Source organism: Nuphar pumila, chromosome 15, assembly GCF_984573655.1.
Source record: "Nuphar pumila chromosome 15, dmNupPumi1.hap1.1, whole genome shotgun sequence".
NCBI lineage: Eukaryota > Viridiplantae > Streptophyta > Magnoliopsida > Nymphaeales > Nymphaeaceae > Nuphar > Nuphar pumila.
In genome coordinates, this window is record NC_143263.1 from 9,126,060 (window position 1) to 9,146,615 (window position 20,556).

The 20,556-nt window shown below is 38.8% G+C and overlaps 2 long non-coding RNA genes across 2 annotated transcripts; both read left to right on the forward strand.

The window, feature by feature from the left end:
- The first annotated feature begins 1,066 nt into the window (after nt 1-1,066).
- Nucleotides 1,067-1,593, forward strand: LOC149814400 (uncharacterized). The gene is made up of 2 exons (XR_016427942.1): nt 1,067-1,157; nt 1,233-1,593. It is a non-coding gene; the product is annotated as an uncharacterized LOC149814400 (long non-coding RNA).
- Nucleotides 1,594-9,333: 7,740 nt separating this feature from the next.
- Nucleotides 9,334-13,550, forward strand: LOC149814401 (uncharacterized). Its single transcript, XR_016428061.1, has 2 exons — nt 9,334-10,090; nt 13,267-13,550. It is a non-coding gene; the product is annotated as an uncharacterized LOC149814401 (long non-coding RNA).
- Nucleotides 13,551-20,556: the final 7,006 nt, after the last annotated feature.

The window sequence follows — 20,556 nt, forward strand, 5'->3', positions numbered from 1 at the left end:
AACAAAATACTCCTGGACTTTTTTTGGGGGGGCAACCAGGGAAAACCACCTAGCTTATTCGTGACATGATTGTTATAAAAACCCCAGGTCCCCTTTCCACACCAGGGAGTATACACAGCTTCGTCCTTGCAGCAAGGGACATGCACCCGTGGGTTTCGAACTCTTGATGCTCATTCAGCTTGGTGAAGTTCACGAGTCGTCCCTACCAGCATGGGCAAACCACTCAAGGACTTGAAAATTTGTGACACGAAATAAAAATGAATTGTATAAATTTTTTTCGATAGAAATATCTAAATCTAATATAACCAGTTCATATAGTGTATGAAAAGCCTATGGATTACTTTCACTAGACATAGTAAACAACCCAGTGAAGAAGAAACTTCTTATAATCCATAACTTTGTTATATAATGGATATTCACTTCATCTCTCTAAATTATTATAGGTTCATGTTCTAGGTATGGCAAGGTTTTCAAATATCTGAATGTGTTTGGCCTATTAAAATGAGGGAAAACCATAATGATTCCAATATGTTAGCTTTTTTTGTGAACTTATTTCTCTAATATCCCCAACACTGATTTCTCACAGAATATCAAAACAATTTTGCAACCAAATATAAAAGGATTGTACCAAAATAAGAACAAGAACACATAACCAATTAGAATTATTTATCAACTTGAATAAAGTAGTTATTATTATGTCCCACAATGATCTCTACATCAGGGGAAACTAAAAAAGTATCGGAGAACAAATGAGAAAAGAAAAGATTTTATTGACTTATTCTGTTATTATGTTTCTACTATTGATTGTCTTGCAGTGTTGTGAAAGTCACAATGTATTATATAATATGTTACGAAACACAACTTTTTCAAGGCAAAACCGACTTGAGACACCTGAAACTAGTTTAGAGGTGTATCTTATGTGTCTCATGTATATCACATGATATTGATACTGCAGGAATTTTCTAGCAGCCGTTCTTATTTTTTACCAGACCTTGTTCACTTATAAGGGGGTTTTTTACCCTTAAACACACCGTAAGTCATTCTTTCTTTTTTGTGTGAGAACTAGGATTTCCAAGGAATATGATGGGTTTTGGGGGGTTCATCACTCTGCAGTCTGATTTTCGTGCAAAATTGCAGGTGGATATTCGATGATTGAGGTGAATAAATGTGATTTATGCATTCTCATCTATTCTTCTAACCTTTGAGGTAACAAATCCTATTCTTTTGCTTAGATCTACAGGATTTTGGAAATTTGGGGTAGCTATGAACTCGAATGATCCAGCATGGCATTGGAGACTCAAATCAAGGAGATTGAAAATCCAAAATACAATTTTTATAGATGATCCACAGTTACTAGAAGCTTTTAAAAAACTCAGAAGCTCGATTCCTAAGTGCAAAACCATGTGCTTTTATGCTTCCAAAATTTTATAGGAAGCAGACTTCCTCCAATATAAAATCATAACTTTTATTGATGTTTCATGGTATACAAATTTCTTTTAAAGATATTTTTATTGCAAAACCTTCATATGATGAGTATTTTTCTGGGCAAAAGGGCCTAAAAATATGTTTAAATAAAGACAACTTTTCTTCTTATGTCACTTCATACTCGCTTCAATTTTCACACCGTACTTGCTTCCTCTTATGTTTCTTAAATACTTGGCACTTCACACATATAGGGTTCGCTTGCTACCACCGAGGTGGTATCCCATGTGGTAAGCGGGGTCCTGTGCCAAGCTGAAGGCCCAGGTTCGAATCCCTCTGCCACATGGGGCTTAAGAGATATTTGGTAGGGGTCTGCCTCACCCCAGCTTGCCTTTCAAAAATAAAATTGTTCGCTTGCTTCACACTTCACGCATTGCCACGAGTGTCTCTCTACTAAAACACCATTTAGTCAGGACAGGCAACATTGCTTCCTTGTGCATGTCGAGCGACATACAAGATACTGTTATATGGCATGCTTATACAAATGACTCGCTGTTTTTTACATGCTCATGTAAATTATTCATTCTTGGGGCATTTAAATTATATATATATGGATGGAAGGAAGAGACCAAGGACACAAAAATGACTTGGCGCTGTGATATTGCCCACCAGTTGAGAATCAACTTGAAGATTATTGAAGTGTTGTTTTTGTGTGCTTGTAATCATGGAGCCATATAGATTCAAATGTCATATTTTAGGCCAAGGCAATTACATATGATGTAGCACTTTTCATATTTCAGCGATTCAACCAATATTCGAGCTGAAAATATTACCAGTTTAGAACGAACTGAAAGGAGAAGAGCACAACAGCTGCTAATCCCATGTGTTGTTTCATTTAGCTCGATATATATAAACATGTATTATACGTATGTTACATGTTAAAATAAGAAAAAAAAAAGTATTTGTAAGTAATGGCGACTGGCGAGGGTAACAAACAAAGGCCTATTATATATATTATATTATCGAGCCTTAAAAAGCAATTGTTTGAGAAAAACAAAGCAGCTCGTGATCAGCTAATGAACTCACGAACTGAGCCCAAGCTAGGCTCATTTGCGAACCCTAGGTCCAGCGGCCGAGGAGGTCTGGACCCGGTAAAAAAGTTGGTCTCGCACAACCGCACAAGCACTCAGTCGCGGTCCGGACCAAGCCCAGCTCAGTGGGGTTCGCGCCCGCTCATGCGTGTGAATTGAGTTGTCACACGTGCAATTCGGCCCGGCAAACCCCGATTTAAAAATGAGGGTTTTTTCCTCACTCCCTTTCTCTTCTACAAGCATCGTTTGTGTCCGTAGGGTTAGGGTCTCTGCTTAGCTATTCGTTCACCCGAGTCGACTCCTCAATGAAGGAGGTGTTGTTCTAGGGCCATTTCCCGACGATCTAGGATTACGGCAGAGTTATGGTTTTGAGGTAGCACAGAGATGAAGACGATGTATGGTGATCAGTGGCAGCAGCAACAGCAGCATATGCATTCGCAGCCTCAGCCCGGAGGTGATTTCCACCGACGCATGCCGATGTGGCCTCCGCTGCTGATGATGCCGCCCATGGTTCTTGGGCCGATCCATGCTGATTACATTCACGGCAATGCTCTGCCTTCTTATGACGGTTGGTGTTCTTGGATGATTATTTCAGTTATATGTTTGTTTCTCTGAATCAATTGGCATCTGAGGATTTAGGTTTTGAGTTTGTGGTTGCTGATTTCTTGGTTATGTCGAGGGGTGTTTCCATTACTGTTTGAAATCGGATTTTTATTATGTGAATTGGTTCGATCACGGGTTTTTTAGGGTTTTCTTTATGCTGCGTTTTCGAGTTTTAGGTGCTAAAGTTGAATGCTTCATGAAAAATTAGACTGGTTTTTGGATTAAGCATCTACGTCGTCTGCAATTTGATATAATTTTCTTGCCCTGTGAACCAAATAAGTATGGTGCGTGCGTGCCTACACACAATCTTCTTTCGTCCTAAACAAAAAAAAATCCAGTGAAATTGGAAAAGACTTGTTTGACTTCAAATCTTCAATTGCCCTTCCCACTCTGGTTTGGTACGTGAGTTGCCTTAAGGTTAATGGCATTGAGTTCTTCTGCAGGATTTCATAAAAATCAAGAAGAAGAGTAGCATTGTTAACATGGAGGAAAAATTAGCTTTCTTTTCTATAGTATATATGATAAGAGTTCACGTAACGTAGCAACATGGAACCCTGGTTTGAAATCTTTTGTTGTATTTGTACTTATTGCTCATGAACGAAAAAACAAAAATGCTACGGTTCAAACAAAAACAAGAACAACGAGAGAAAATGAGGTGGTTGGTTGAATCATTTATGAACTCCATATCTAATGCGGACCCTGCCTGTACTGCTGTATGTATTAGCTACCCTTTGCCCGCATCTCCATCTCATGCTCATCATATTTCTAGTCAACCAAATCACCCTTCAGTCTCCCCTCGTACGGTGGTAGTGATTTCCTCATTGATGTAACTGATCACCACTTTCTTTCCATTGATGACGACGGTTTTATCTGATTTGGGTTTGGAGACACTGGTCTAGTAAACATGGTGGGAGTGAGAGACAATTTGGGTTGGAGGTGTATGTAAGAGGGGGAGGCGAGGAGAGAGGTATGGGTTTGATGAGGTGGATCAAGGGTGGACTGTGTGTGTGTGTGTTTTGGGTGGGGGGGGGGTTGATTCTTATTAGAAGAGTGGATAACCTCACACCAACTCATCGGTTTGAGATCCAATTCAGGATTGTCCTTAGGAGGGGTCAGTAAAGAAGTGGAATGTAATAATATTGATTCATTCAAAAGAAAATTGATTCAAATGTTGTACTTGTGTGTGTATGTGTGTGTGTGAGAGAGAGAGAGAGGATTTCACATGGTACTTTTGATCAAAAAATCAATCTAATTTATTTTACACACTTTGTTCGATGAGAAAATGAATCAGGTTCTACAAGTTCAAGCCCATGGGTCTTAATGAATTATGAAAATTAATAAAAGAAAAAGAGAGAATGAAAAAAAAAGAGATTCTAAATGGAGGATTCAAACTCGAAAATGTCCTTTTTTATTCACAAAGAATGATAGACAAGATTAATCGAGAAAAATCTCTTCTTATTGTAAGATTATAAGATCATGATTTGGTTTGTGTACGTCTGGTTAAAAGAGTAACCTTCTCCTTTGATCATAATAAAAAATGGAAAGTGTTCAATTAGAACACAAAAACATGATTGAATTAGTCCTAGTTACTCTTTGAAATGGAGTGGAAGAATGGTAGAGATTCTTTAATGACAAAAAGGATCCATTCCCTTTGAAATAATTAAATGAGGAGTCATATGAAGTGAACATCTCATGTACGGTTCTCCATAAGGGTGACTTATCTATAAACTTTTCCAATATCAACCCCCCAAAACTAAACTCTACCTTACGTAAAGTTGTTAGAGTACGATTAACTTCTGGATTTGAAATCATTGCTTATATTCCTAGTATTGGACATAATTTGCATGAACATTTGAACTTTATAAAAACCCACCATGTGTTGGAATCAAATGTTTCAAGAGCTGATCCCTATAAAATCAATCAAGTACTTAGATCACATTTCAATGGCCAGAATTTAAAAATAGAATAAAAAAAAGCCCAAAAACGTATTTATCACGCAGTTTAGCACCAAATGGGTTTAGCACCGACCCATCTCTCTCTCTCTCTCTCTCTCTCTCTCTCTCTCTCTCTCTCTCTCTCTCTCTCTCTCTCTCTCTCTCTATATATATATATATATATATATATATATATATATATATATATATATATATATATATATATATATTAAAAAAGATTGAGGTATCTTCAAATTGATCCTTTTTTTTAAGGCAAGCTGGGTTTAGGCCGGCCCCAACCAGCTATTCAACATACCATTGAGTTTTGAACATGCTAAGTTACCAATCATGTGGAGCAGCCGTTGGTATCTTCAAATTGATCCTTTCCTCGTAAGAATTCTCAAAATCATCTTGACCTTGCCAACAAAGGCTCCACTTATCTATTAGGAGGGTGACTTGTCAATGTCACCAAGTTGACAGGATGTCACAAGTTTGAAACCCATGGGTGGTGCCCCTTGCCATAAGGTCCAAGCCGAGTGTACTCCTCAATGGGCAGAAGGAACCTCAAAGGTTTTGCTAACCAAATGCTTCAACCCAAGCCGGCCAGCTTGAAACTAATAAGGGTTGGGTCAGGGTTAGGGCTTGGCCATCAAGCTCTAATGGACATCAAGTGAAGTTGGTCCATGCTGGTCCCATGTTCACTCCTATTGCAGGCTATCAAAGATGATAGGGTCCTCCACAACAGCAAGACCAAAAGGTGCAGACCCACTTTATGATGGAAATAAGGTTCTGCTTAACACTAATCCTGGTTGACTGTGGAGGTGAGTGATGAACCTCAACTGTAGTCTTATTAATGGGTCACAGGTCCACATGTCATACCATATTTTTGTGTTTGTGTTTGGTCTTGGTTTTGGGTCCATTTTAGAAAATGGGTCGGGTATGAAATCCACAAAATACATCTAGGTTGGTTAAAAAGTTATCAAGCTTTTTTTAGAAGTAAAAAGTTATCAAGCTTTAATGAGTATGGTCTTGTATGACCTTCCAGTTTGTAAGAGTTGGGTTCCAGTCACCCCCCATGCCATCCCCTATATTCATACCCTTTTGTTTTTTTGACAGAGAAAACAGGGGTTAGGCCGACCTCTACCAGTTATACAACCATATACCATCAGGATTCGAACTTGCAGCGTCCTAACACAAATTGAAGTGCACTAACTGTTCCTGCCAGACAAGCGGACCCCCTCCCCTCTTGGTAAACCTTCTTAAAACTTATGCTGCACGTTGTTTTGATCAAATCTGGCTTTATGGACGGATTCAACATGGTTGATTTAATAGGAATCAGCCTTTGGATCGTATATTTTCAACAAGAAAATATGATTTTTTAAATCACAAAATTTTGTGTTTTGACAACTATTGGTTTTTGATTAGTAAAAAAAACCTGCACACAAGGCGGATTTCGGCGATTTAAATATAGAAGTTCATTCACATCTATGGAGTCTGATTTGATCAAAACAACTTGAATCAATGAAATCTCAAGAGGAGTACGAAAATGTGAATGGCATAGTGGATGAGTGAAACCAATTTAAGTTTGTAGTGGTTTTGGACACAAACTTGTCCTACCAAATTGAATCCTGACCTTAACTGGCATCCAAAACTATTGGACTTGATTAGGTAAAAGACTCTAGTTGTTTACTGATGAAAGCCACTTTGCATGGCCAAATTAGGAGCAAGAGATTTTCTATCTCATAGAATTCCTTTTCTATGGTTTCACTGCGTTTGGAAGTGAGAAAATAGTAGAAAAAGTGTAAGAAAAAAATTCATTTTTAAAATTGTTTCAAACAAGAGAATTTTTTTCAAAAAAAGTACTATTTTTTATAAGAAAATGTTCTCCACCTACCTAAGATGAAACCGTATATCAAATCTCAGAAACACATCGGAATCCAACCACAACTAGTTGTCGGTGGTTGACACACTAAAGGAGGAAATGGATGAGAGGGGTGGTGAATATCGATTGCTAACCATCCTTGACTTAGCCTCCCCATCCCATCTCTCTGGCTGGCCACTAGCAACCGTTTAGTGATGGTGGCAGAAACTGGGTGGTTGGTCGGCAGGTGGGTCCAAACAACCATCGATATGAGAAGGGGAGAGGGGGTTGTGTGTTCGCTCCCGAACACAAATTCGTGTGTTCGGGTGTGTATGGAGGAATATCTTGGGACCCGAACATATAACCTGCTTCATGAGAAGGGTGTTGGGTTGAGGAAGAGAGGAAGGTAGAGGATGTCATTTGGTTGGGTCATCGGGTACAAGAAAAAGGAGAGTGGCATCAAGGTTGGAGAGAGAGAGAGAGAGAGAGATTTTGATTCAAAACACTTAGATCGTTCTACTGTGGATGATCAGACGACCTTGGGTTATTTGTAGATTTTGAACCATCAACAAAATTGCCAGAATTGTCGAGGGCATCAACAAAAATGCCTCAGTTGCTAGGGGTGTCAACGGATCGCATTTAGTTCAGACCCAATCGAAACCAGACCTGACCCGGGTTTTTGGGTATAGTATTGGGTCTTAACACAAGTCTAATCTGACCCACCATAAGAGAAATCATACTCGGACCCAATAAGAACTACATGAACTAGACTCGGGTCATACCCGATAAAATGATATTTCTTATTATTTTTACATTGAAAATTTGTAGGTCTTAATCGAAACTTGGGTTGAGCCCAGGTCTGGTATAAAATTTCACAGACTATACCTGACTGCAAGTATTAATCAGACCTTCAGGTTCAGACCCAAGTTTTAATCGGGTCTTCTTATTTATCACTATACTTGGATCCTATAGGGTTTGGTACGTGCCGGCTCCAAGTAAACCTGACCCGTTGACACCCCTAACTGTTGCTGGTGCCGGAATCCCAAACGATGGCATTGGAGAGGCGGAGGTTGTTGTAGGTGGAGAAGTTGAGGGAAGCGTTAGTGTTGACAACGACCGTAGAAAAAATTTCACTCTATTATTATCATGCTACACAAACAAGCCAAACTTTTTCATTTGAATAGTCCAACTTTTCTTTTCTTATGAAATCTTTTCTTGCCAAATGTGCCTTAGAATTTTAGTAAGTTTTCAGTTAGGGTATTGATTTTGCAGGGCTTAGAGCATTCCTTATGTTCAATGCATCAGTAAATATGTCATAGAGATACTTCAACTTTTTTGTTTTTTTTTTAAAGGCAAGCAAGGGTTAAGGGGACTCCTACCAGAACAACAGCCTCCCCATGTGGCAGAGGGATTTGATCCTGGGCCTTCAGCTTGGCACAGGACCCCGCTTACCACCATGTGGTAAGCGGGGTCGGTAAGCGGGGTCCTCTGAAGGCCCAGGTTCGAATCCCTCTACCACATGGGGCTTAAGAGATATCTGGTAGGGGTCTGCCTAACCCCAGCTTGCCTTTGAAAAAAAAAAACACAGCTTGTTGCACAACTTGTGTTCAGGTCATAAAAATCTTGTTCAGACAAGCTGAACATGAACAGTGGGTGTTTGGATTGACTAGACTCATAGATTAGGAAAGTGTGGGTGTGACTTAGTGTCACATTTTATTTTTTTGCACGAAAAAACAGCCCCATGATCATAGACCTAGCCGCGTTGGCTCTGCCTGCCATATTCCTACAATGTTCAAAATCTATTTGAATCCTATTCAGATCGAATCACTCCATTTTTAAAAAGATGCAGCTGTGGATTCGACCCATCGGTTTGACACTATTAAAAGAAGAAGAGCAAAAGGAGAAACCGTGTAACCAAATTTTATCTTACCACAGAGGTGGTATCCCATGTGGTAAGCGGGGTCCTGTGTATGAAGGCCCAGGTTCGAATCCCTCTGCCACATAAGGCTTCCGAGATATCTGGTAGGGGTCTGCCTAACCCTAACTTGCATTGCCAGCACCCTGCCTCCCCCCACCCCCCTTCTCTCTGAATTTATCTAAAAATTTACCTATATTATTTACACTAGAAAGCATCATTTATTTATTTCTGCATTATCTTTTTTCCTGAAATTTTCCATTTTTCTGGATTTTTCTGTTTGTTTGTTTTTTTTTGAAAAATCAATTTGTAATTGTTCCGCGTCAAAAACGATTCGATTCAGACAGAATTTTTTTCGGTTTTTTAACCGATTCACGTTGTGTAGTTTATTAGCCCTATCGGTGACAAATTTGGCGATACTTTTTAAATATCTGTTGCGGGATATTTCAAAGTCCGATACGCAGTTTATATCCTTCCTACTTGTTATATTTATTTGTTTTTTATATATCCCGATATTTCTCTCGTCCCGTATTTTTAAATTTATGTATCATGATATTTTTTCCGGGCTTCGAGAGCGAGAGAGAGAGAGAGAGAGTTCCTCTCTGTGGACCACATCGAGTAATTGTTTCCATCTTCTTCATATCTCTCTTTGTGATTTTTGAAGCTAGCGTTTTTTAGTTCCCCTTCTTCTTCTTCTTCTTCTTCTTCTTCTCTCTTTCAAATTGAGGGTTTTGTAGATACAGTCTGTGTGTGCACCGAAATCCAAGCCATCTTGACGATTTCTGGACGATTAACTATGGTTTTCTCGTTCTAGCATTCTACTAAAATTGGGTTGTTCCTTTTTCCCCTCTTCGTCGTCTCTTTTAGATTACATTATACGTGGTTTTGTTAGGGTTTTACGTTTTTGAACCGATTTCGTAGGGTTTATGAATTCTGAGAGTACGGTCGTTGGGGTTTTCGCTAACTAATATATGGAAATGTGAGTATTTGTGTGTCATATGAAGGAAGAGGGGAAAAAATCGTTCGGTTTTTGCAATTTTTATTATTGTTACGCTTGTGGTTTTGGGTGATCGGATGCAGGTGAGTTCTCGAAGAAAGCCGTGAATTCGGCGATGGCGTTATCGAACTTCATCCTCACGGTGGCTGGTGTGAGTGCCGTCATCCTCCTCCTCATAACCGACGTGAAGCAATCGTCCACCATGTTGAGACGCAACATTCGGCAGATTCGGGACTAGTTGGAGGAAGAATCTTCTGCTGCTTCCAGGTAATTCATTCATTCGCAGCTGACGTCTTCTCGCCTTTTGCGTTTCTGGTTTTCTGTTCAGATGGTTTTGATCTTCTTTTCTTAGTATCGTTGAAACCTCATCTTATTGGTCACTTGTTAGATTGCTTTCTTTGTTGCTTATACGATTGTTTATCATGTTTAGCGATGACCCATGAATGACTTGTGGTAAGCAAGTAATGTATACAAGTTACAGTGGCCTCGTATATTGTGTATTTGTCAGTTTGATCTTCGCTTCTTGATCAAGTAACTATTTTAACAATCCTTTTGATTGACTGCAAGTTAATATCTTCCCCATTGTGTCATTGCCATGTTGTGATTTTAACCTGCCAAGCTTTTCTACTGTTGTGTCGTTATCATGAACCATTATTTAAGATTTTCTGGGCTAAATAACATTGATATGAAAGCTTTTGGTCTTGGGCAGTTGGATGGATTATCAATTGCTTTTGGTTGGTGAGGTTTGCGATTGTTATTTGGTGTTGATTTATATGTTCTGTAGCAAATGCTAGCGAAAACTGACATAAAAGGACAAACTACTGGAATCTGAAAAAATGTGACAAGTCAGACCAGAAATTAGGTTACCCTGAGAAATGGTCTAACTTAGATGTTTTTGTCCTCGATCATGATGGAACTCTTTCAACAATGATCACGATGTAGTTTCTTTTCTCTGCTTAGGGTTGGAATATGAAACAGGATATGCCTATGTAGAATGCCAAACTGGAGCTGTTTGTGGTTGTTTACGTGAAAGATTGGGAACGGGATGTACATGGCCAGCCAAGAGGATCATAATGTTTGCAGCTACACCAGTGGTGCGTGTTTTAGTGGGTGTGGTTCTTCAACCATCGTTTGGGGGGCTTCTACTATGACTCCCCTTGTCAAGCTGCTGTTGGAGCACGCCTTGCCCCTACTCTTCCCTTGTCTTGTAACCAGATTGCAGTGTCCCCATCAGCTTCCTTCTGGAGCCTCCCCCACTCTACTGCCCTTTTCCTTCCACCAGGATCATAGGTCACATTCCTACTTTGCCCAAGCTGTTTATGCTCCTGATCTTGTCCAAGGGAAGGGACGTGGGTGCATTCTTCGACCTGTGTGTGCTTCTCCTGGGCACCAATTGTGCACAGCGCCCTCTTTCCCCCAGGATTGAATACACTCTGCTCCTTGCTAATGCAGGGGGTTTCTTTGGCATGCTATAACCTGTGACTGTCACCTGTCTAAGCAACAGTGTACAGCTCCGTTTCCTTCCAAACTGAGCCCAGAGTGAGCATGGAATTCTGAGGCGTTGGAATGCACTCTGCAGCATTGAATTCCTAGCTCAATTCGAAGAACTGCTCCAGATCATCCTCCATTAGATTCCAATCTGCCACTTGTCTTGCCAACAGATCGCATGCTTTTCTCTTTGCCCTACCTTCTTGCTGCATTCTTTCCTCAAACAATTGGCTGGCGGCTACTTCCTTGCTGTACTTTTCCAGCCCTGCTGCATATTCACGGTATATCTGTGAGAGCCATGGTATGGATGCATCTATCTCCAACCCTCTCAGCCTGACAAGGGTCCATTCAAATTCCTCTAAGGCCGAATTCATGTTCTTCAAATGTTTCTCCATCAAGGAATTTTCTTGGTCCACCATGCAACTCTTGATGCTGCCATAGAGAGTCATGATCGCTGCAAGGGCAGCATCCACCACACCGCTGCTCGGATCAGATCTAGTAGCATTCATCTTGTCAATTATGGTGTGCATACAATTGCCAAATTCGGCAAAGCCACGTGATGGGCTGCAGATGGTGGTCGATCCACACACTACCCGTTCCTTGTCCTAAAATGCAGCTGCTAAAACCAGATCACTTCAGACTCACGTAAGGTTGGCTCCGATACCAATTGATAGCCTTCCTTTTGAATGCTATAAAAAATCATAGTGAGATGGCTATGAATGCACACAAACAAAGATGAAGATGGAGAGAGAGAGAGAGAGAGAGTGACCTACTTCAAGGCTAGGCAGCCTACAAGTCAATTCCAAATTCTTATTCGTAATGGGAAAGCTTATTACATCATCTATTTATATGGTTCTCAACCCTAGTGCTCACCCAAACTGGGCCATCTAATGGATCCAACCCAGTCCTTTGACCAGACCCAAGACTTAGCCCCCCACGTGGCTTGACACCTCTCTCCTTGTCCCATGTACAATTGACTCTATTGGTGCACCGAACCCACAAACTGAGGTCTGTATCATCAAGATATCGTGATATTTTTCCTTTACCATCATTTTATGAATTTACAGGTATATTGTCGCTATATTTTCAAAATATATATCACATATATCTGTGACTGTGCTTTGTATTTGTGTAGACTTAAAATGCTTTTCTCAAGTATACAAAGTGGGATTCTTGTGCTTTGTTGTAAATCAGGATATCATCAAAGCAATCTTTTTATTAGTTTTCTGATCATTCTAGCCATATTCTCCAAAATTTCAGATGGTGATGAACAGAGAAACATTAATACACATTGTTTGTTGCATGAGTAGTGCTGTGTATATGTTTGTTTAATGTAGGGATGCAAATGGGTCGGATCTGGGATGGAAGTTGCAAATTTTGGCTGTTCCAGATCCTAGCGGATCCGACTTCGCCATGCATTTAGCTGTGCTGGATCCGAACCGTTTGCATCCCTAGTTTAATGTGGCATTGGTGAGAAACAGGTGAAGAAGGTTTCAAGATATGGCTCTTTCCTTCAGGGGGCTTTGTTACATGCCCACATATGGATCCCTCTTTCGTGCGAAACGGATGCCTGCAGGAAACTGCTTCCCTATGTCTTCAACCAACTTTGGGAAGAGGCCCTATTTCTTATGAAAGTTGGCCTCTTTCCCATGTTTTGGGGTGAAACAAATGCTCCCTTATGTAATTTTTTCACAGCTTTTTTAGTTTTATAATTTTCTAATGCCTCAGACCATTTCTTTTCTTTTGGCACTTTTTGTTGAATGGGTCTTCCATACATGTATCATGTTATTCTATTGTTTTTAGGTTATGTCTTTGTTAGTTGATGTGGTTGTGGAACTTTGATGATAAACTGTTTTGTAGTGTCCTCGAACTTTATTGTACTATCCTAAATGATGCTTTCTGTTTAGGAGAAAAATGTAACTCACGGTATTAACACTTTGGAGTGTATTTCTCAGGACAGCTGAAAGGGTGAAGCCCAGGGAACTAGAAACACCAACACCTGAAAAAGATCTTCCTAAGGATATGCACAAGGATTGAATTTTCTACTGCAGAGTTATGGTGTCAATTTAGCAACTTCTAAACCTTTTTTACCCTTTCTGTAGGACCTGGCAATGCGACATGAACGTTGCTGGAAAAATAAATTTTTGCACTTAGCAACCAGTGTACTTAAAATTTACAGAGCATAAAATAATACTCAGGTTTGGCAGTTCTGGTTCCATCGTTTTAGATGGACTTCTGACATTGTTGTGTGAATCTTCTATTCAAAATATTTTCAAAATTTATCTCGTGCATGCATAATCATTGGGAATATTTCTTTATTCTAAGCATCCGTCCTCATATTTTGTATTCTTAGGTTCAGATGGAATGGTTGACTGGAGGTTTATTTGTTTTTGTCTCTGTTTCTCTTATTATAGATGGATGTGCTTGTTTCACCAAGAGAAAGTAGGAAATAAAACATTCTAGTCTAAATTGGATACAACCACAATGCCAAAAAGAAAGGTGCAAACCATGATAGGGAAGGCCTTGATGTGCCAAACTACTGCTAGTCTAGGTGTTTTTTCCCATGAAGGGGAAGGGGAAGGAAAACCTGATACTACTGTAATTTTGATGTGCTTCGCCGGAAAATTGAATTCGGCAAGATGGTGACAGCAATCAGCTATTCTTATAATTGGATGGCTACAACTGTATTTAAAGGTTACTGGCCCTTTTTGGTGTCATCCTTGTTTGTAGTTCACTAGGATCTAATTATCCTGATAAGATGGTTAGTCTCCTTTTCAAGTAATTGATGTTTCTGGGTATTTGTAGATCCTTTTTTTTTATTTTCCTAATTGCGTTGTGGACCCTAAATTATGCTTCATTCATGTGCCTATGTCTGTCCATCTCAATCTTTCTCTATTATTGAACCTCACTGATTCTCTGGACGGTCAAATTTTGACCAGGAGGAAACTTTTAAAAAGATACATCAATGTGAGAGACCCTCTAGGGCATTGCTGTTGGGAGCTATGCTGCGACCATAAATTTAGCACATGGCGAGTTTATGTCAGATTACTTCAATTTGATTGAATTGCATGGCCCAAGCACTCGTGCCTTTGTAATGTTCATGGGGTTGAAGAAAACCCTTGAATTGTTTAAATAAGATCCATTCTCTTCAAAAGAAAACAATACAATGGATTTTTATCCGTGCTAGATAACATTGAAAACTTAAAAAGATTATGGGGTTGGCATTTTCTAGTGCAAAAAACCTATCATTGGACCATCCATTGTATCAGATGAAAACTTAAAAGGAATATGGTGTTAGGCATTTTCTAATGAGATTGAAAACTTAAAAATAAAGCTTAAAAAGAATGCCAATCCATGAATATGGACCATCCATTGTATCAGATGAAAAAATAGACTTCAATACAAGGCATCTCCTAATGCAAAGAACCTGTCATTGGACCACTCCATTTCTGTTGGCCCCAGTTATTGGCATTTTCTCCATGTACTTAGATGTGCAAATTTTCTAGTATTATCTAGTAATTGTGAGCAAATTTACTGGCCATTTGTATTAACAGACACAGGATGTGATGGCAATGATTCATTTAGATGCTTGACACTGAGTGAAATGGAAGTTGTTTGGATAGTTGGTGCAATATTTTTCTCTGAAAAAGGAAAAGTCGGTGCTATGTAGACATTAGACAGTTATTCTGCCTTCTCTAGAAGTCGATCTTGGGATCTCTATCACTCAAATCAAAGCAGGTGCAATACTAAAAGAATCACAGATACATGTGACGCATTTGATCAGCGAACTTATTATTAACTCTTATCATCAAGACTCATAATGAGATGCTAATCTTGGTTATGCTAAAAATGCTTGAGAAAATGCAGGTACAGTTATTTCTGTCTACCAATGACCTTTTTACTTTTATGCAAGTGTATGATCAAAAGCTTCACCGCATCAGTTGGTCAACCCCATTTTCTTAAGTTCTTTCTGAAATCCTGCATCCTTCCAAAAGTGGGTTGGTTGCTTTACAGAGGGTGCACACTGAGTAGCGCTGCACATGGGCAGCACTCAATTCATTGTCTCGCTAGTTCGAGCTTGCCTTGTTAGCTTTGAGCCTTCCTCAAGTTCATCTCAAGTTGGTCAAGTCAAGTTTCAGTACGGCTCAAGCTTGAATAGCCAAAGGGCTGTCAATGAATCGGATTGTATCCGATATCTGCCCAATTCTGTTTAGTTGCATTTGGTAAGCCAAATCATATCTGATTATAATCGAATGCAGATATGGTTTTGATTTTTTTATTTTTTTCTGATCGAATCTGACAAATATCCTAATTTGAGGGATATCCGAATCTGTTTACATGTAAAAGGTGGATCTGATGAGCTTTTCATCATCCGAATTAGACTCCATTTTTATCCAACATTCAATTAATCGAATATGATATTGTTCACATCTAATCTTAATCCGAGTCGCTAAACTCAAACTCAGCTGGATAAAGTTTATGAATGTTCTCTTCTTTACAATGAATGAAAAAAAGAAAGCCGGATTTAAAACTGAAATAGTGTGTTTGATCTTTTAATAGAATATTGTACAATATGTATTTGTATAGATATTTATTCATCAAATTATATTTAGTACCACTTGTAGTCTAGTAAGCCTGATTTAATATTTTTCTTGCATTTTCTATACGTCGGAACCTACAGATGTAATCTTCAGTCTTTTCTGTAAAGAGCCGTATTAGTTTAAAGTTTTTTTTTTCAAAATGTTTAGACACATTTTAAAAGAAATATAAAATTCAACAACCCACGTTGCATTAAAACTTTACAATTAAAAAATGAAGTATTTTCATTGAATAATTTAATCCAAAACATGTCCTTTAGTAAACGAGCAATGACTAAACAGGTTTAGATTAAGGAAAATAATACTTATAACTATCACCTTCGAACGGGATAGAATGGTACTATCAATAGTACCAAATATATTCTCCTTGTGTATTTAGGAAGTTGGCGAACCTTGTCAACAGTTCGTGTTTCGGTTACTTACAAAAAGAGCTCAGATTATTATCAAACAAAATTCAAAGAGTTCCCTGGCGAGTTGAACTTGAGTAGTTGAATTAAGAAAACAAAAACACAAAAAACAGAAAACAAAACAAAAAAGAAGTGTTTATGTGATAAGTTTGATCAATCACAAAGTAGAGGTATAACACATAGTTCTCCAAAATTGAGAATTTATAAATGACTAATTTTTGTTAAATGAAACTCTTTTTTCTTAAGGATCTTTATCAGTATCGGTGTGCACGCATCGTATCGGGTAGCCAACTTTTTCTTGACTCATGTCATTCGTTACTCTATCGGACTAGCCATTTCCTCTAAGTGGAACCCCTTCATCTTCTCTGCAATGGCTTTATCTTTGTCTCTCTTTCTGCCCTTGTGGGCCTTTTTTCAAGGAATTCACTCATTTTCGCATTCGTGTTAATTTGAAACAACTACAGAGGGTTTTGATACCAATCATTTTTTTTCCTTCCCCAGCTCTCAAAAAGACTCTGATGCCGGTTGTCACGGGCTTATTGTGCAACACTTGGTGATCCTTGGCCAGTTCAGCCTAATGAGCCTTAGGAAACTACCTCAAACCCACAAAGACGAATGCAAGGTCCTGATAAGGTGCTGGATGTTGATTTTCAACTTGAACACTCGCTACATTGTTTCGATCATCCATGCAGAATGGCCTTGCCTAAGATCTATTCAACCATATATTTTGCCACGGCTAAGGCACTGATCAAGTCGGTCGGCTTCGACCTAGTTAACCCTTGTTAGGTCCAGAACTTCAATCCTTTCATGAAGAAGTATACTTGGTCCCTTTTGGTCATGTCTTCGATATCGAGCATCAAGGATGAGTAGGATACAACACATTCTTGAATATTTCATGTATGCTTTTTAAAGTCATTAACTTGTCACGAGCTATTTTCTCAGCATTATGGGAAAGAAAATATTCTCTCATTTTTCTCTTAAAGTCATCCCACGAGTCAATCATCAACCTTCTCCTTTTTCATGTTCTTACATTACGTCCTCCACTATACCAAGGCATCGTCGATCAAATACGTAGCTGGCTGCAGTGAGTATTCTCTCTGCATCATCTTCAATCTCTCCTTAGTCAAAGAATTGTCATATGTCCCAAATCCAGTTCTCATTGACCCTTGTCTCCTTTTCACCTTTGAACTTTGCTGCTTCTACTAGTTTCAACTTAGGTTTTTCGCATTGAACTATTATAGTGTTCATGCCATTCTCATCATTCCCAAAATTTTCAGCGTAATCAATACAACCAATTCCTTTTCCCAGCAATCTTTGACTTTCGTCTTTACTTCACCCTCCAGCTTACCAACATCATCTTGTGCCCTTTCTACCACACCAACTCTCACTTGAGCATCCACCTATAACTTTGCCAACTTCTTGGCACTTGTCATTCGTTTCTCTATCGAACTAGCCATTATCTCTAGGCGTAACCCCTTCATCTTCTCTGCAATGACTTTATGTTTGTCTTTCTTTCTGACCTTGCAGGCTTTCCCAAGGAATTCACTCATTTTCACATTCGTGTTAATTTGAAACAACTACGTACCGAGGGTTTGAATACCAATCATTCTTTTCCTTCTCTAGCTCTCAAAAAGACTTTGATGTCAGTTGTCACGGGATCAATAGAACCATCGTGCAACACTTGGTGATCCCCGACCAGGTCAGAGCCTAAAAAAACTACTGCAAACACACAAAGACAAACTCAAGATGGTATCAAATAAGTAGAAAGCAAGAACACAGATCACTTGAAGAAACATATATGCATCAAGAAAACATTTCTACATCAGTAGGAAGACTTGTACGTATTAAAGTGGCAATGATTGCAATCGAGCCTCCAATAACGCATACAGGTAAGTTTTTTTGTCAGTCTAAGACACTTCAAGTAATGAAACACCCACTACAGACGGATCATTCTAAGAAAATACAAGACACAAATTTACATCACATCTACATGGTCCCAAGGCCCAACTGGCCATCGTAGGGTGTGGGTACGGTGGTGCAGGGCTAAGTGGTGGTGCAAAAGAGGGGGGCAGGTGGAACAAGGGCAATAGTCCCACTCCAACTGTCATATTGGTTCAGATTCAGATCAAATATGGCCAAATACCAGATCCAACTAATCGGTTATTGGCTAACTGGATTCAGATTCAGATTCAGATGAGGAAAGGTTGATACTAAATTCAAACAAATACGTGTAATCTGATTCGGATATCTCTGGGAATCGTATATCAGTTGGGTTAGGTTATGAAATTCTAAACTGAATGCCACCGGCACGATGACCTTAGGTATGGCAGACTGAGCCAATGCAGCCAGATCTTAGTGCTGGGTGTGGTTTCTCCGGATTATATAAAAAAATCTAATTATTATCCCATAGATGGTGTAAGGTTGGCATAATTTAGAAGGTGTGGTCTTCTCAAAACCTTTTTAGTAGGTGAATTTAGATCATAGACACCAGTCTTGTTCTTGGGGAAATCACATTATATTTTGGAAAAATGTGGTTCTTTAATCTTCAAAAAAATACACTACAAGGAAAATGCGTATTGGCGACGGATTCTATACGTCGCTAGACCGTCGTTGTACATCTTTGCGACGGACTAGTGACGGATATCACCCGTCGCATAACCTTAGTCGCTAAATTGTGACAGAATTTATCTGTCGCCAATCCGTCGCTATGTTGCGACGGCTTAAAGACGGATGATGTACATCGCGAATTCATCGCTAAATGGAGACCGATTTGGTTATGCGACAGAATTTAATTTGTCGCTATTTCTATCGCTACTATTTATCGACGGATAAGTATCCATCGCTAACTTTTGTCGAAATATGGCGGCAAACATTAGCGACGGTTTAAATTTCATCGCAAACCAACGCCTGCTTTAAATTGGCGACGGATAATATCTATCGCTAATCCGTCGCTAATTTGTAATAAAAATTTTAAAAAAAAATTTGAAATATTTTGAAACTCAAGAAAATTTCTCGTACAGTTCATATATTCTGCTTATAAAAAAATAGTATATATAAAAAATACATACAAATTAAACACAAATGCTAAGTTAAGCAAACTTTAACAACCAAATACAGTCCTTGCGAAGTTATAATTAGTTACAAGTTTGTTAAACAAATTAAACAAAAAAATCTAATCCTCGCCAAGATTTTGGGCATCATCCTCTTCATTTTCTCGATCTGCCCCTCCCTCCATGCCTCCATTAGCTCCTCTACACTGATCATCTCCAGCATCTTACAAAAGAAAACCAAAATGTTAGTATTTATAAACAAAATATAATGAAATAAATTATATGTAATCTACCTAATCTAATGCAACAAAGCAAATGGCTGAATGAATGACACATAGACTAGTAATAAACTGAAAGACATTAACAAAATTATAAGAAAAAATTTATAATAATTCAATCATGCATACCTAACAGGCACCTGAGCTCATGTTGAATACGGATGAAGTTCTCCTCTCCTGAAAAAAGTTACACAACTCATTACGGACCATGTTGGGAATGGCTTCATTTAAAAAGTGTTGCATTTTGTCCTCAAGACGCTGACAGACAACATCCCAAGACATAGCAGGGTCAATAGGACGTTGGGAGTTGATGCTGGCGGAAGAACTCTGTGAGCCCGGGCTGCAGGAGGCAACGACTGGTGTAGTATTCATGTTACTCTCAAACCCGAACATATAACCCTTTTTGGGTTCACCTGTAGCAGTCACCCATGCTGCATGATCAAAAGTCGAATGTTGAGTGGAGTCATCGCTATATCGCTGTATCATTTGCTGCTCGTATGACTCCTACAAAGTAATAATTAGAATATGAATTAAGAATTAAGAATTAAGAATTACAATGGTTATGATAACATAATTCAAAGTAACTTATATATTACAATGTTTATTAATACAATAAATACATACCGTTGTCGTTCTCGCCTTATCTGATATAAAATCTTCCGTACTCTTACGTTTATGTGTTTCAACAAACACATCCTTGTAAGGCACAATGTCTCTTTTTTCTGCTTTCTGCAATATTATATGATCAAAAAAATCGATTAATAAGTATGCAGAAATACTTACAAATTTGACAATATATATATATATATATATATATATATATATATATATATATATATTGATGAGTTACCATTTCCTTTTGGTGGCTCTCAAAAGTCCTAGATTCACCTGTGTGTGGCTGCGCATCGGGCA